This window comes from Drosophila suzukii, chromosome 3, assembly GCF_043229965.1.
Source record: "Drosophila suzukii chromosome 3, CBGP_Dsuzu_IsoJpt1.0, whole genome shotgun sequence".
Classification (NCBI taxonomy): Eukaryota; Metazoa; Arthropoda; class Insecta; order Diptera; family Drosophilidae; genus Drosophila; species Drosophila suzukii.
In genome coordinates this window covers 53,374,923-53,391,438 of record NC_092082.1, presented here as the reverse complement: position 1 = coordinate 53,391,438, position 16,516 = coordinate 53,374,923, and the positions used below count along the sequence as shown (strand labels likewise).

Here is a 16,516-nt window from a genome sequence, read left to right as displayed (position 1 = left end):
AGTCATGGGGGAGGAGTTGCTATATATGTAAATAACAAATTAAAACCCAAAATAATTTTTTTCCAACACACAATAAACAGTGCAATAGAATATATTTTTCTTGAAATACATAACCCGATTATGCAGACCCGCATTGCTACAGAAATTATGATGATCTAATCAATCTTCTGACAGATATAACAGTAAATTCTGAGGGAATCTCACCTTACCAGCAACATTGAATCGCTAGTTCTGAAACCAGTGAATCTCTCATTTCCAACCCACTCAGCAGAACACGTAACACATTATTAGATTTGTTTATTGTGAGTGATGTTAATAAAATATGTTTGTATAATCAGCTAATCGATCCGTCCTTTTCAAAACCTGACCTTATATACCTGACCTATGACTGTAACCTTAACTACCCCGACCATTCAATAGTTTATCGTGATTTTAAGAATATTAATTGTATACTGTTGAACGAAGCATTTGACCAATGTATATGGAACAATATTTAAAGTCTTCCAATCATCAACTTAACCTTCTTCAACTGAATATTAGCTACTTATACGATAGTTCGGGTCGAAGTCGTGTTTTCCTTCCTGAAGTTATAACTCCAGAACGTACGAACCGATTTCCGGTTTTGCATTCGTTGGAGAGGTCTTGGGCTCCGTGAAGTTTGTGGCAAAGAAAATTCAGGAAAAATGTCAACAGAAAAGCGGTAACATTTTTTTTTACATACAGCGTCATATCTAATACATAGCATGCGTGATACATTGTTTGACAACTACTCATTGTTCTCTGCTCAGTTCATTTAATGTGACAAACCGGTGTTGTGTTCACTGTGAAATTGTGAAAAAAAGTAAAAAATAAGTTATTCGTTTTATAACATTTCAATTGGAAACCATAAAATCAATCACGTGTATTGGGCAAATTTTTATTCAATTTCAACAGCAGGCGTTTGTCTTTAAGGTGGTAAAATGAACTGTGTAAATTATGTGGATCGTGCAATTAAGGTTAAATTCACCACTCTGTCCTTAGTCCAAAATGCCTAAAGGACGACGTGCGAATTTAAGTGAAGAAAGACAAAATATAATAAATGAAAATGCCCGATTGAGACAGCGAGTGAGCACACGAAGATCATTGGCATAATACAATCGCTTGGCATTCCAATATGATCCCACTGTGAACTGAGGTATTGGACCAATGACGACTATATGCCGATATTGCAATGCGTTAAAGTTCAAAAGAGAATCGGCTGAATTGTGCTGCGCAACTGGAAAAGTCAAACTGGATCCATTACTTACACCACCACAGCCACTGAAACCATTGTTCGGTGGAAGTGATCCCGATTGCAGCCATTTTCTTCAACACATCCTTGAATGCAATAACTGCTTTCGCATGACTTCCTTTGGAGCTAATATCAATCGAGAAGGCGGCTTCATGCCGACTTGCAAGGTAAAAGATACAACACACATAGCCAATTACTCACACCAACACAATGAATTGCAACACATAACAACTACATATACACCACACACTACACACACGATCAGAAGTTGCACCGTATTCTTCAAAAAATGATTGTTTGCAATTACGGATACAACGACAAATATATCATTTGCATGGTTCAATGCTGCTAACACCAGATGAACTGTATTAATTTCTGCAAATACATTTCATTTCATTCATTCAACACCACAATTAAAGAGACAAATTATTGAACAACTGCAAGCATTTTTTCACGCTAATAATGCTGTGGTTAATACGTTCAAAACAGCATTGGAACGAATGCCATCGGATACGTACAAATTTGTCATAAGAGCAAATTGTACGCCCACAGGTGAACATGTGCGAATATTCAATGAAGATCCAACTAAATCGCGAGACATTGTCGTTCAGCGAAGAAGCAATATCATGCATCGTGTAAACGAGACACATCCAATCATTTATTAGCAAGGGCAAGACGGATACGACATCACGTTGAAGATGGTCGATCCAATTACAGGTACAATATTCACACAATAATTATTGCTATTATTGGCTTCCATTAACAATTCATTTAATTTTGCATTTTCAGGCGTATCAACGAATAAAAATCTAAGCGCAGTGAATTACGTATGATGATTCGTATCGTATGATGATTCGTACAAATGAGGAGAATGTCATTCTGAAGTGCAGTCGGCTATTCCAGCAATTCGCTGTCGACATGTATGTCAAAGTCGAGACCGAACGTTTAGCGTTTATCCGATTCAATCAGGCAAAGCTACGATCTGAGACTAAATACACTTGCGTGATGCTTAGCATTCAGATGGTGATGCTCAGAATATTGGACGTCTGACGATTCTCCCATCTTCTTATATCGGAAGCACGAATACGCTCAAGAAGCTATGACGTACGTGCGAAATTATGGAACTCCGGATTTTTTTATTACGTTCACATGCAATCTGAAATGGACGGAAATTGAACGTGAGTTGGAACCGGGCCAAAAATGGCAAGATCGCCTTGACATAATCGCCAGAGTATTTCAGCAAAAACTCAAGGTTATGATGGATGTGCTTACTAAGTACAAATGAAGCATACCAGAAGTGGAAAAGATACAAAAAACAGCAACACCACATCATTTTTGTATCTCTGAGAAAAACGGTTACCAAACTAATCGACTCTACAAAATCAAACTTTTGTAGCCAAAGGTTTAAAAACTCAACGTCTTCGAGCCAAACAATGAAACAGATAACAGCTCTAGGAATAAGTACACAAATAACATCACAGGAACTAGATGTTGACATAGATGAACTCAACCCAAAATTAGCAGAATGACAAGTTCCTGAGGTCACAACCAACACGTACCTGAATTCAGTACCTGAAAACATCTCTGATACTAGGTTTAGATTTATGTATGTTGACCAATATGATGAAAAGTCGCAGGTGCACCTCAGCCATCTTAAAAATAACTGATGATATTCGTCAACAGACGGACAACTTGTATGCCACCTTCTTACTATTGCTGGACTACAGCACATCGCTCGACACAGTTAATCATGAAATCTTCAGGTTTCTTTTCTTGGACCACTATTATTCACACTATTTAAATGATCTTCCGTCTGTGCTGTCGACATGTAACGTCCATTTATATGCTGATGATGTTCAGAAGTATGTTAGTCGTCCTTTAAATAAAATTAGTGCGTGTTTAGATATTTGTAAAATGGAGCTTGGAAAAGTAAATGAATGGGCAATAAACAACGTTCTTGCCATCAATCCATTAAAATCAAAGTGCTCGATCATTTTTAAAAAGAAATTATGCAATAATTAACTATTCCCCCTGATGGTTAACAAAACACCAATTGAGTACGTGGAAACCGCAAATAATCTGGGTATCACGTTTAATTGGACCTTGAACTGGAATGACCACGTAAATAATGCTGTAGGCAAAACATATGTGCTAATAAGATCCTTGTCACTAGTTAATGTGCGTCTTCTAATTGCGAAGTCTTCTATGGTCTTCTATGGTCTAGAGATATATGCAAATTGTGATTTAGCAAGCCAGCATAAGCTGTAAATAGCATACAGTAGTATTGGGCGTTTTATATTTAGTTTGCATAGATCTGACCATTTAACTTAATAAGCTTACAAAATATTAGATCTAAGCTTGGCAGATTATTTGAAAAGTAGAAGAATCTTTTTACACAAAGTTATAGCTATCATACTTAATAGAAAAAGAGATCTACAAGTACAAAGAATATTATTTGCATCCGACACAGGTTTCTGCGTTTAAATAGACAATTTTAATACCCTTGCAGAGGGTGTTATGATTTCAGTCAGAAGTTTGCAACTCAGTGAAGGAGACGTTTCCGTATATATATTCTTGATCAGCATCACTAGACGAGTCGATCTAGCCATGTTCGTCTGTCCGTCTGGCCGTCTCACTATGGGGAATTTGACCACTTTTTTTTGGCCAAAACCCATTTTTTTAGAGTCGTTAAAAATAGGTTTTGTTTATCAAAATGCAACATCAATATCTAATGTTACAAACATAAAAATTTAATAGTACGCACCACTGTTAAGTTATTAGCTGTTAAAGCCTGTTTTTATTTCAACGAGGTGACAGCGCTGGTAAAGCGCCTATTATTCTTAATAGTTTTAATTGTCAAAAAGTGTAAAACTAAACATAGCTCTGAGATTTTTGAAATACCATCCAATCAGAGGGACTTGTATCTTGTGTTTGTGACCTTAATATTGTATTTATTGATTGTGGTGCTCGTTTATTCGTGCTCTAGATCTAACCTCAAAAAAAAAACTAAATTTTTAAGTTAATTTGTATATTTAAATGGAGCTACAAAGTGATTCCAGCTGTTTCCACCTCTGAAACCTTTTTTATCTTGTAGAGTATTTAATTCTCATTGAGCTCGGTTAGTATAAAAGTGCACTTTTGCGCACTTTCTCTAAAATTTAGCTTTAAAGAGCTCTACCAATTATAGTATATTTCTCTCATTTTTGCCTGGTAAATGCCAGTTTCGATGTTATCTTAAAAGAAACAGTGTGCAATTATATTTCTTATTAAATAACGATTATTTTAAAATTATTTTATAACACCATTTCACTTACTTAACGTTGATATATAGGACTTTAGTATTTTTGTTAAGAATTATAGTGATAACAATACAAAAAAATTCAATTTCATTAAAGAAATGGAAAATAAAAAACGCCAAGATTTTTTTAAAGTCAGTTTCGTCATTAAAAAAAAAATAGAGAAAAAAAATTTTTTTATATGATTGGCAAGAAAAAAAATTTTTTTCCTTAAAAAAAAGGGGGGCCCCGCCCAACTTTTTTTTTAATTTAGTTCCTTTAAATTTTATATACATAATTCTAAAAAAAAAACTTTTAAATGTTGAATCGTTTTTTCCCAATTCCCCAATTCCGTGTAAAAATAGAACGCCTCGTTGAGTGTCGCTTTCAATTTAGGCGTCTGCGCATAAAATTTCATCGTTTGCCTTGCTCCGCTCCGCTTATTTTATTTGCGCAGCGCGAGTTTGTTTCAGTAGAGTGCCACGCCCACTCTAACGCCCACTCTAACGCCCACAAACCGCCCGAAACTGTGGCGCCCACAATTTGCATGCTAGAATAAATTTTAACTGAAGTGTATTATTCTCATCAATACCTATCGATTGACCCAAAAAAGTTTGCCAGGCCCACTTTAACGCCCACAAACCGCCCACAAACTCAAAAAAAACGTTAGTATGAACGTGGATATCTCGGAAACTATCAAAGATATAGAATTGGGATCTCAGATTTAGATTCCGTAGCCTTGTACGCAGCGCAAGTTTGTTACGCGAATACGCCACGCCCACTCTAACGCCCACAAACCGACCATACCTGTGGCGCCCACAAATTTCATGCTAGATACAGAATTTTAACTGAAATGTACTGGTCTCGTCAATACCTATAGATTGATCTAAAAAAAGTTTGCCACGTACACTCTAACGCGCATAACGCTAAAATCTGCCTACCGCCCACATAACCATATATTGGTTTCGCTTTGCTGTTTGCATATCTCCATTTCCCTTTAATCTCATTAGCTGAGTAACGGGTATCTGTTAGTCAAGGTACTCGACTATAGCGTTCTTACTTGTTTTGGGTTACATTGCCACTGTAATAATGCAAAACTCTTTGCTAAAGTCAGTGTATTAAAGGATAGTTGGCCTCAATAATTATAGCCGTTGCTCGTAGAGTAAAAGGGTATACTAGATTTGTCGGGAAGTATGTAACAGGCAGAAGGAAGCGTTTCCGACCCATTAAAGTATATATTTTCTTGATCAGGGTCACTAGCCGAGTCGCTCTAGTCATGTCCGTCTGTCTGTCCGTCCGGATAAACGCTGAGATCTCGGAAACTATAAGAGCTAGGCTATTGGGATTTGGCATGCAGATTCCTGAGCTTGTTACGCAGAGATTACGCAAGATTGTTTTAGCAGCGTACCACGCCCCTTCTAACGCCCACAAACCGGCTATCGATTGATCAAAGTTTGCCACGCCCACTTTAACGCCCATAACGCTTAAATCTGTCTACCGCCCACATAACTTTATGCATATTATGCATAACCTTGCATATCTCCATTTCCCTTTTGTCTGAGAAATGGGTATCTGATAGTCGAGGTACTCGACTATAGCGATCTTTCTTGGTCCTTTTTGAAATGCTCGAATGCATGTTGACAATAAGTTGTCCATTCGAATTTTACATCTTTCTTGCATAACCTAGTTATGTGGCTTAAGTAGTCAGCCAAATTTTTAATCAAACGTCTATAGTTGTTACAAATTGCAAAAAATCTTCTACAAGTGTCTGCGTTCGTAGAGACTGGATATTTCCTAATAGGGTCACATTTGGTGTCGTCTGGTAATATACCTTTGTCGGTGTATTCATGTCCAAGAAAAGTGAAAGAAAGATTCATGACGAATGATCACTTATCTAGATGCAATTTAAAATTATTCTTTCTGTACAAATCAAAGACGATTGTGAGATTCTTTTATATGTGCTTTTTAGAACAACCTATGACAATTAAATCATCCATGTAAAGAAAAGCTTGGAAAGTCACCATTGTCACCATTTTTTGTTACATGGGCATATTAGTGCCCGAGTCCTGACAAGGACTTGGGCCGAGCGAGAGGCGTCCGATGTTCAGGCCCCATTTACCGGCATAAGCTACCTCGTATTCGGGTCGTGGGATCTTGGTAAGCCTTTCTTCTCTCCAACATAACGAGAATAAATATTAAAAGTGCCTGGAAAATAATATTAGTCATCAAGTTCGTCAGTCATCAGTCCACACTGCCCAACAAGCTTAGCTGTCGCTTGATCGCAATACGATCGGGTTTTGGCCATATTCCCTCCCCTTCACACATTCCTGTGCCAATGGATCGTCGCGGGCCGCGCAATACGATCCCCTTTTGTCAAGGTTGTCCGTCGAAAGTCATGTCATTGTTCTTGACCTACTCCGCTCCTCGCGTCAGCACACCCCCTTTGTTAGAGTTCTAGCACACCATGGTTTCCAATTATTTTTCACATTATAAATTTATTAGGTAATATATATGTGCGTCTGTTGATTAATCTAATTTAATTGACAATTATTCTGTTAGCGGAGAGTATAGTAGTCTATAAAACTGTAGGATACTGCACGAATATTTATATATGTATGTTTATAGGAAAGGAACCGTGTCCCGACAAACTTACCCCCTCGGTAAATCCTGGGCGATCAGATCTCAACGCTCCGGATCCTGGGCTTTGGGAAAATATTATATTGGATATATATATATAAATATACGTGCACCAAAATACAGCTGTTCTTAAGAATACCAATTCACTTAAACACAAAATATATACATATATATATTATGCCAGAGGCATGCGACTTCTTCAACGGCTGGTGGAGAGATTCGTCCTCTCTAATTGTTCATCATGGTTCGCACTTTGTCTATTGATTCGGTTGGCTTAAATATATTTCAATGCATGTTTGAATGCTTCCAATGTTTTTTTGATTATCTTTTGTTATCCAATTGTATTATCTAAGGATATTGGTCTTTGGTTATGCATGAGTTCACTTTAGCTTTGGATGGCTCGATTAACGCATTTATATTGCATCACTACTTTCTCCGACGTATGCTATTGGTCGATACGCCTCTGAACGGATGGTTTCTACAGCTGAACAAATTTCAGGTGCATGGAGATCACGCATACTGCGTCCTCAAACATCGCAGTATGTCGGATGTTGTCCTTATTGTTGATCCTCTCCACGTTCTTTGATGACAATGGCGGGGATGGTTCGACACATACGATTCTTTCGAGCTGCAATTGTGTTCTCCTCAAGGACTGTTGGATATGGTGGCTGGCCCTGGTGGCAGAAGACTCCATGGACGACTGCCCCAGAGAAAGTCGCCTTCCCTCGAAGCTGCCGGCTTCCGTCAGCAAGACACCCAAATGGATTCTCTCCCTTTCTCTATTTGTCTAAGGTCTTTTATACCAGACTAGAGCTTTTACTTGGCTGCGGGTATGGATCGGATAAACCAAGTGTTCACACCTAGAATTACTGTTTCTTGATATCTGTTATCTTAGGAGTCAACGGCCGGCTATTGCCCTTTGCCAGCTACCGGAGTATGGTTACCAATAGGTCGATAGTGGCCGTTGTTCTGGTCACGCGACACCCGAGAATTGCTGAATTGCTTTTTCTTCTGCCTTTACCAGAATGAGTCTGGTTAGCCTCCCCCTGTCTAAAGATTTGTCGTTGTTTCTCTATGTGAATCTTTCTATGTGGAAAGCGTACGTAACATCTTTGAGAAAAATTAGGCGCTATTTTTAAACCGTATGGTATTGCTCGTAGAAAATGACACTACATTTCTTGATTTTTCATCAAGTTCTATTTGATGGAATCCGGACATTTAATCTAAGCATGAGAAATATTTGGCTCTGCCTAGTCAATAATATCATCTATTCTTGAAAGTGGGAACTTGTAAGCCATAATTTTCATGTTAGCTGAAATTTAGATTGTTGTGTCAGTTCTGTTTAATATTCGAGTTTGCGTATGCGTTTCTTTAATTTGAAATTGAGTCCCAATGTATGTACCATCTACTACTTTCTAATTAGGTATTATGATTTGCTTTTTTTGTAATTAAGTATATTTGGCAAATTACATCGCACCGTGATGGGAAAACTACCTCATAATTGGGATTCTTATTGATTGGCTTGTGTTGCTTGGTCTCAAGACGAGACAGTAGCTTTCTATATTGAAATCTAACTGGCAGTTGATTTTTTTCATGAAATCTATTCAAAATTATTCCGCTACCTGAATTCGGAAAATTATTTTCTACTATATGTAAATTATGTGTTATAATGAAGTTACCGGTTCTCATATCGAGATTTGTTAAACCTAATGAGCTTAGTCATCATTTACCAATTCCTGATATTTTTATACCCTTGCAGAGGGTATATTGATTTCAGTCGGAAGTTTGCAACGCAGTGAAGGAGATGTTTCCGACCCCATAAAGTATATATATATTCTTGATCAGCATGACTAGATGAGTCGATCTAGCCATGTCCGTCTGTCCGTCCGTTTCTACGCAAACTAGTCTCTCAGTTTTAAAGCTATCGGGCTGAAACTTTCCAAAAGTCTTATATCTTTTGCAGGTAGTATATAGGTCGGAACCAGCCGGATCGAACAACTATATCTTATAATAGGAAAAACAAATTTAAAAAAATTATATCTTTGGTGTTTTTTAGCATATAACCTCCAAAGCTTGGAAATAACATTTTTTAATTAGTTTTGAATTTCTAATTTAATTTTATCAAAATCGGAAGACTATATCATATAGCTGCCATAGGAACGGTCGTAAAATTGGTGGAAAAATAATATGAAACAAATTATAGCTTCGGTGTTTTTCAACATATAACCTCCAACGCTTGGAAATAACATTTTTTAATTAGTTCTGAATTTCGAATTTAATTTAATCAAAATCGGACGACTATATCATATAGCTGCCATAGGAACGATCGAAAAATTGGTAGGAAAATAATATGAAACAAACTATAGCTTCGGTGTTTTTTGACATATAACCTCCAACGCGGGGAATTAACATTTTTTAATTAGTTCTGAATTTCGAAACTAATTTGATCAATATCGGACGACTATATTATGTAGCTGCCATAGGAACGATCGGAAAATGGGAAGGAAAATAATATGGAACAAAATATAGCTTCGGTGTTTTTTGACATATTATCTTATACTATTGGGAGCATCCTTTTTAATTCTCTTAGGAGTTTCGAGTTAAAATTAATAAGAATCCGACGACTCTAACATATACCTGCCAAAGAAACGGTCAGAGAAATAATGAAATATTTATTTTTTTACAATGTTGCTTTGCTGATTTTGGTCGTATGTATTTTTACTCTGGGATATAGAATATTTTGACATTTCAGCATTTCGAATTTAATTTTACACAGATATCACTGAAGCTAGCAACAATCCTTAAACATTTGACATGGTGTTACCAACATTGATTATTTCTTATAACTGCAAGGGTATACAAACTTCGGCTTGCCGAAGCTAACTTCCTTTCTTGTTTAATTTCGATTTAATTTTATTTGTCATTCTGAATTTTCAATAGTTAATGTAACAGTGTATGTCACTAGATTTATGAACCAATTTTGTCCAAATTTAAATTTGTTTATCAGTTGTGACTAGCGCAGTAATTTATAAGTTTTAGAGCTTGTAGTGTTAGGAAGCCTAAAACAATAAATAATAACAATAATAAAAACGTTTGAACGCAGTAATGATCGCTTTCGTTGTGTGATTGCTGACTTCTCTAGGTGCATCGCCTTGGTGGCCAAGCATACAAATATGGCAAGCCATTTTTCGCGATGCAATGAGTGCGACCTTTCGATTCCTTGATTGCAATGTGTCCGGCGTAGTCTGAGCTCGTGTGACGAAAAAAAAGGATATCGATGGATGCGCGGGATCGGCAAATCAGCCAAAATCTGGTGCAGCGTCATGCGGCGATTCATAAAGCATAACTTACAACGAAAAACTTCCTTGCAAATTATGTTTCTGGCTCCCGAAATCCAGAGTTGCTGACGAACGTGGTGAAAGGTAGCGTCGACTCTACTGTGCAAATTTGCGTTGTAGACATAGCGTTGAGTATTGCCAGAGGAGATTCCTTTGAGACGGAATTCGCTAGATGAGGAAATTTGTATGGTATGGTTTTAGTATGACTTGCAATCAGTCGAGGTGGAGCTGACAGCCAGTGAAGAAGGACTTTAGAGTCGGTCCAACAAAATGTAGTTGTAATTGGAATTGACAAAGATGACTTGATAGCTGTTAGCAATTTTGTTAGTAGATAAACTGCGCTAAGAACTTAGCTGAGATTAACGTGAAAAATGTTTTCGTCTCTGTTGTAGCTTGACTGTACAAAACGGAACCTTCGGCGTGTGTTGAAGCATCCGCGAATGCTTGCGGAGGGTTGGCCATGTAGAAAATTGATCCGAATCGGGATCCCAGAGCGAACATAGTGTTTCCACCTTTTTTTCACCCATTGGTACGAAGTCCATTAGTGTCGTACAATTGGAGCTGCACTTGCGCAAATTGAACTTTACCTCCTCCAGCAGCCCGACAAGTTCTTTCTGCAGTTCCATGAGTTATTTTTCTGTATTCGCGCCTTTGAAAATATCGTCGACGTATGCATCCGTTAATAGCGAGGAAGCTCCCCGTCGATGTCGATGATGACAGTCCTCTGTCAGTTATTTAAGAAATCTTACTACCGGAAAAAGTGATGGTGCCAGTCTGTAAGTGACGGTTAGTAACCGATAGTTCTGAATAGATAGAATAGAATAGATAGTTCTCGCCAAACAATCCGTTGAAAGTTAGTTTGTTCGGGAGCTGCCTTAATGCACGGGAATATTTTCTGGATGTCCGTACAAACAAACAAACAACATACCTATATAGTCGGAATCACAAACAAACTCCGATGAGATCTCGCTGAATCTGCGGGCCGATGCCTAAGCAGTGATACCCTTACCGGATCCATCAAATACAACACGACATTTGGTTGTGTCACTTTCCGCTTTGGGAACGGTATGCTGAGCTAGATAAAGCAATTTTCTTTTAGCAAGATAAGCTGGTGTTTTACTAGCGCTTCCATGTGTCCCCGTTTTAAATAGTACTTCATGAATTTGCAATATTGACTTGTTAATTTCTAGCATAGCAAATTAATTTAAAGCCTGGTGCAGAGAAATGTCATGAATTGGTGACACTCCCTTGTTTACCAGGTACTTCGCAATGTACACGCCGTCCTGATCTCCCTTGTAAGTGTCGACAAAGAGCAGCTCCACGGCATCACAGGCATCGATAATTGCCTGGCTTGGCTGAATGGTATTCATTTCCGTGAACCCCGTGGCGGGCTTCGGTTTTCCAACTGCTTGTATTAGGGGCCTATAAAGTACAATTACCCAACCAATGAACGTATTAAGTGGCATAAGGTTTACTTAACAGTTTTCTTTGGCCCATAAAAATCTCGATAGCTGGTCCGATCCGATGATTATATCAATGTCTCCAGGTGTGGCGATTGTAAGGTTGGCCAAGTCCAATCCTTGTATATGGCCCTTTCTTTTACAAACCAAACGAACATCGAAAAAATAATTTTTATATTTTGGATTTCCTAACCTTTTTTTACGAATACTATTCGGTAAATAAATAAACACAGGTTTGGACGAAAAAAAATTTTATTTAATTTCAATTTTAAAAAATTTGTAAATAACGCCAAATTTTAAAAAGGTCTACTGTTTGAAAATCTATATTTCCAATTGTAGCTACTTGATTGACTTTAATTTTTTTTGTATTAAATTCTCTGAAACCTCTAAATTTAAAATAATTTTTTTTCCTGTTTTTTATAAGCGTCCCTAGCGACATGGTTGAGACTCAAACAATTTTAGCTCATTTTTTCTGGTATTTCCATTGATAGAAATCTAGTGCAGGCCATTATCGAGAGCAGTTGTGTGCAGACAATTCAAATCTTTAAATGTGAAGTTAAAGCTTGGCCAGCGACGTGTACGTAAGCCTTGGCAGTAGATTGGCAATAGTCATGTGCGTCGCATCTGGAGAACAAAAATTGCAAAAAGATCCAGATCCAGCTTGTCTAATAATATGTGTATAAACCAAGAGTCCCGCTGAACAGAGCAAGGTGCTTGTAATCCTTAAATGGACTCGTCCGTACATAGTTAACTTCTCGACTGGCTTTTTTTAACTATCGATAAATTAATACGAATAATAACATAACAACAAAATATTTACTAGTCCATTAATTCCAAACCAGCAGCTAAGACTTGAAGGTACTCATTAGGTGCTGACAGAAGCGGACCACCAATGAGCAACAATGGAGTGAGCACGGATACATCATGCGGGTAGTCTAACAAGGGTGTGATAGGTCACGAGATCAATATTGCTTCGACCTCTGTCAACATCGTTAGAAGTCTTTCGTAGTTCAGGTGAGCTCCCGCGACGTTCTTGACCAGGACAGTTTTGGCATACTTAACGGAATTCTCCTAGTGGCCGCCAAAATGGGTAGTGGTATGGGTATTAAGTTGAATTCAAGGCCCTTGTAAGCGCTGTATCATTCCAGCAAGCTGATGCTCTCTCTTAATTAGTTTAGAAGCTGCACCGTCAAACTTTGTCGCATTGTCACATCCAATATATTTGAGAAGTCTACGGCGTTCAATGAACCTTCGGAAAAAGAAAGGAGTTAGTTTCCAGGTCGGTCACAAGCTCGATGTGGATTGCTTTGGAGGCAAAGCAGACGAAGATTGACGCATAGGTCTTGTATGCCTATATGTCATTTTGTAGGACGTCATAAAAAAGAACGACGGTGCTACTATTCGCTAAAGTGTATCAGTAAGCTCAATTGTCGACACATGAAATAGATCTGAGTGATTGGTTTAAGAGCTGGTGGAGCTTTGTAACAAAACGCGGAAGATAAAAGAAAGGGTTCGTAAAGATTTCGTTTATGAGGATGAATCAGTGATCACTTATTAGCAAGGTTCGTAGCTGAGCGTTTAATGAAGGATCTGTTACTTGTCGCAAAAACTTGCAACATGTGCGACTGACTAGAACTGCCGCAGAGAGTTATATCAGTATATATAGAGTTTTTTATGTGTTTTCTTTGATTCAGCGAATGGAAATGGATCGATTTTTTGCGCACATATGAAGAGCACCGATATCCACGCTTGGACGCGTCGGCAATATTAGGGAGCAGGAAAACGTCGTGCACTTTATAGGACGCTGCCCCACTCTACGGGAGATCCGCCTGCTGCATTTTGGTAAGGCACAGCTGCAACCGCGGGATGTATTCAATTCGCTGGATGGGCAATGTTGGTCAACTCTCTACAGCTACATCAACCAGGCTCTAAAGTACCGAAACAACATTTTAACGGAAAGCTTTTAAACACTTCATATTATAAATCCAACACGTAACTCAGCTCACCTAGTTGTTAAACTGATTGGTAGAACGATCTGATATCTGGGGAAGACCCGGGAAGTCAGGTGTAGTACACTGTGCAGTATTGAAGTGAAGCCCCAAGATCGAATGGTACCCAAAAAACATGTGAGTACTTTGGGGTTTTTACGCGACGTGCGTAGATATTTATTAGTACACCTTGAAATAAGAACTGCTTAAGCCTAACTTAACTTAAGCACTCCAGAGCAGAGCGGAGACTTAGGGGAGAGATGGAGAGGGAGAGCGGACGGCAGTGCGAGCGCGCGAGATGTAGACATCTGGATAAAACTGCCGCTCGACACTGCCTCCTGAAATTAAACGCCCTTTTGACGTAAACAATTTCTATTAGTTATTTTTTGTTATACGGAAAAGTGCGTTCGCAGCATGATTGTCTTTACTCTTAAGATACTGTACTGTGAACTCGTATTCTTCTAAGTCAAGTCTCATTCTGGTTAATTTTTGATGTAGGGCTAGCCGTAGCGAACAGATAAGTTAGTGGTCTGTGGTCGGTTTTGGCAGTGAAGTATCTACCATATACGTATTGTTTGAAGTTGTTTATTGACCAATGGATTTCTACTAGATCTTGTTCCCTTTTGGATTTATTACTTTCACCCTTTATGAAGCCGCGAGAGCCATGTCTGTCTGTCCGTATGAACGCTGAGATCTCGGCAACTATAAGAGCTACAATACTGGGATTAGGAATTAAGATTCCTAAGATCCCTGCGCAGCCCACGCCCACAAACCGCCCAAAACTGTGGCGCCCACAATTTGCATGCTAAAATAAATTTTAACTGAAGTGTATTATTCTCATCAATACCTATCGATTGACCCAAAAAAGTTTGCCAGGCCCACTTTAACGCCCACAAACCGCCCACAAACTCAAAAAAAAAACGTTAGTATGAACGTGGATATCTCGGAAACTATCAAAGATAGAGAATTGGGATCTCAGATTTAGATTCCGTAGCCACCGAATATGCCTACCCCACTCTAACGCCCACAAACCGCCCACAATCTTCAAAAAATCGTAAGTATGAACGCGGATATCTCGGAAACTATCAAAGATAGAGAAATGGGATCTCAGATTTATATTCCGTAGCCTTGTACGCAGCGCAAGTTTGTTACGCGAATACGCCACGCCCACTCTAACGCCCACAAACCGACCATACCTGTGGCGCCCACAAATTTCATGCTAGATACAGAATTTTAACGGAAATGTACTGGTCTCGTCAATACCTATAGATTGATCTAAAAAAAGTTTGCCACGTACACTCTAACGCGCATAACGCTAAAATCTGCCTACCGCCCACATAACCATATATTGGTTTCGCTTTGCTGTTTGCATATCTCCATTTCCCTTTAATCTCATTAGCTGAGTAACGGGTATCTGTTAGTCAAGGTACTCGACTATAGCGTTCTTACTTGTTGTGGGTTACATTGCCACTGTGATAATGCAAAACTCTTTGCTAAAGTCAGTGTATTAAAGGATAGTTGGCCCCAATAATTATAGCCGTTGCTCGTAGAGTAAAAGGGTATACTAGATTTGTCGAAAAGTATGTAACAGGCAGAAGGAAGCGTTTCCGACCCCATAAAGTATATATTTTCTTGATCAGGGTCACTAGCCGAGTCGCTCTAGTCATGTCCGTCTGTCTGTCCGTCCGGATAAACGCTGAGATCTCGGAAACTATAAGAGCTAGGATATTGAGATTTGGCATGCAGATTCCTGAGCTTGTTACGCAGCGCAAGATTGTTTTAGCAGCGTACCACGCCCCCTCTAACGCCCACAAACCGGGTATCGATTGATCCAAAAAAAAGTTTGCCACGCCCACTCTAACGCCCATAACGCTTAAATCTGTCTACCGCCCACATAACCTTATGCATATTATGCATAACCTTGCATATCTCCATTTCCTTTTTGTCTGAGAAATGGGTATCTGATAGTCGAGGTACTCGACTATAGCGATCTTTCTTGGTCCTTTTTGAAATGCTCGAATGCATGTTGACAATAAGTTGTCCATTCGAATTTTACATCTTTCTTGCATAACCTAGTTATGTGGCTTAAGTAGTCAGCCAAATTTTTAATGAAACGTCTATAGTTGTTACAAATTGCAAAAAATCTTCTACAAGTGTCTGCGTTCGTAGAGACTGGATATTTCCTAATAGGGTCACATTTGGTGTCGTCTGGTAATATACCTTTGTCGGTGCATTCATGTCCAAGAAAAGTGAAAGAAAGATTCATGACGAATGATCACTTATCTGGATGCAATTTAAAATTATTCTTTCTGTACAAATCAAAGACGATTGTGAGACTCTTTTATATGTGCTTTTTAGAACAACAATCATCCATGTAAAGAAAAGCTTGGAAGGGTTTGAGGCCAGTGAATGCAATTGTCACCATTTTTTGTTACATGGGCATATTAGTGCCCGAGTCCTGACAAGGACTTGGGCCGAGCGAGAGGCGTCCTATGTTCAGGCCCCATTTGCCGGCATAAGCTACGTCGTATTCGGGTCGTGGGATCTT

At 38.7% G+C, this 16,516-nt stretch overlaps 1 long non-coding RNA gene across 2 annotated transcripts; it reads left to right on the top strand.

The window, feature by feature from the left end:
• Positions 1-659: 659 nt before the first annotated feature.
• Positions 660-3,259, top strand: LOC139353070 (uncharacterized). 2 transcript variants are annotated; one of them, XR_011604204.1, is made up of 4 exons: positions 700-951; positions 1,021-1,437; positions 1,760-1,987; positions 2,060-3,246. It is a non-coding gene; the product is annotated as an uncharacterized lncRNA (long non-coding RNA). The 2 variants fall into 2 exon arrangements; XR_011604203.1 differs by having other exon boundaries at positions 660-951; positions 1,021-1,987; positions 2,060-3,259.
• Positions 3,260-16,516: the final 13,257 nt, after the last annotated feature.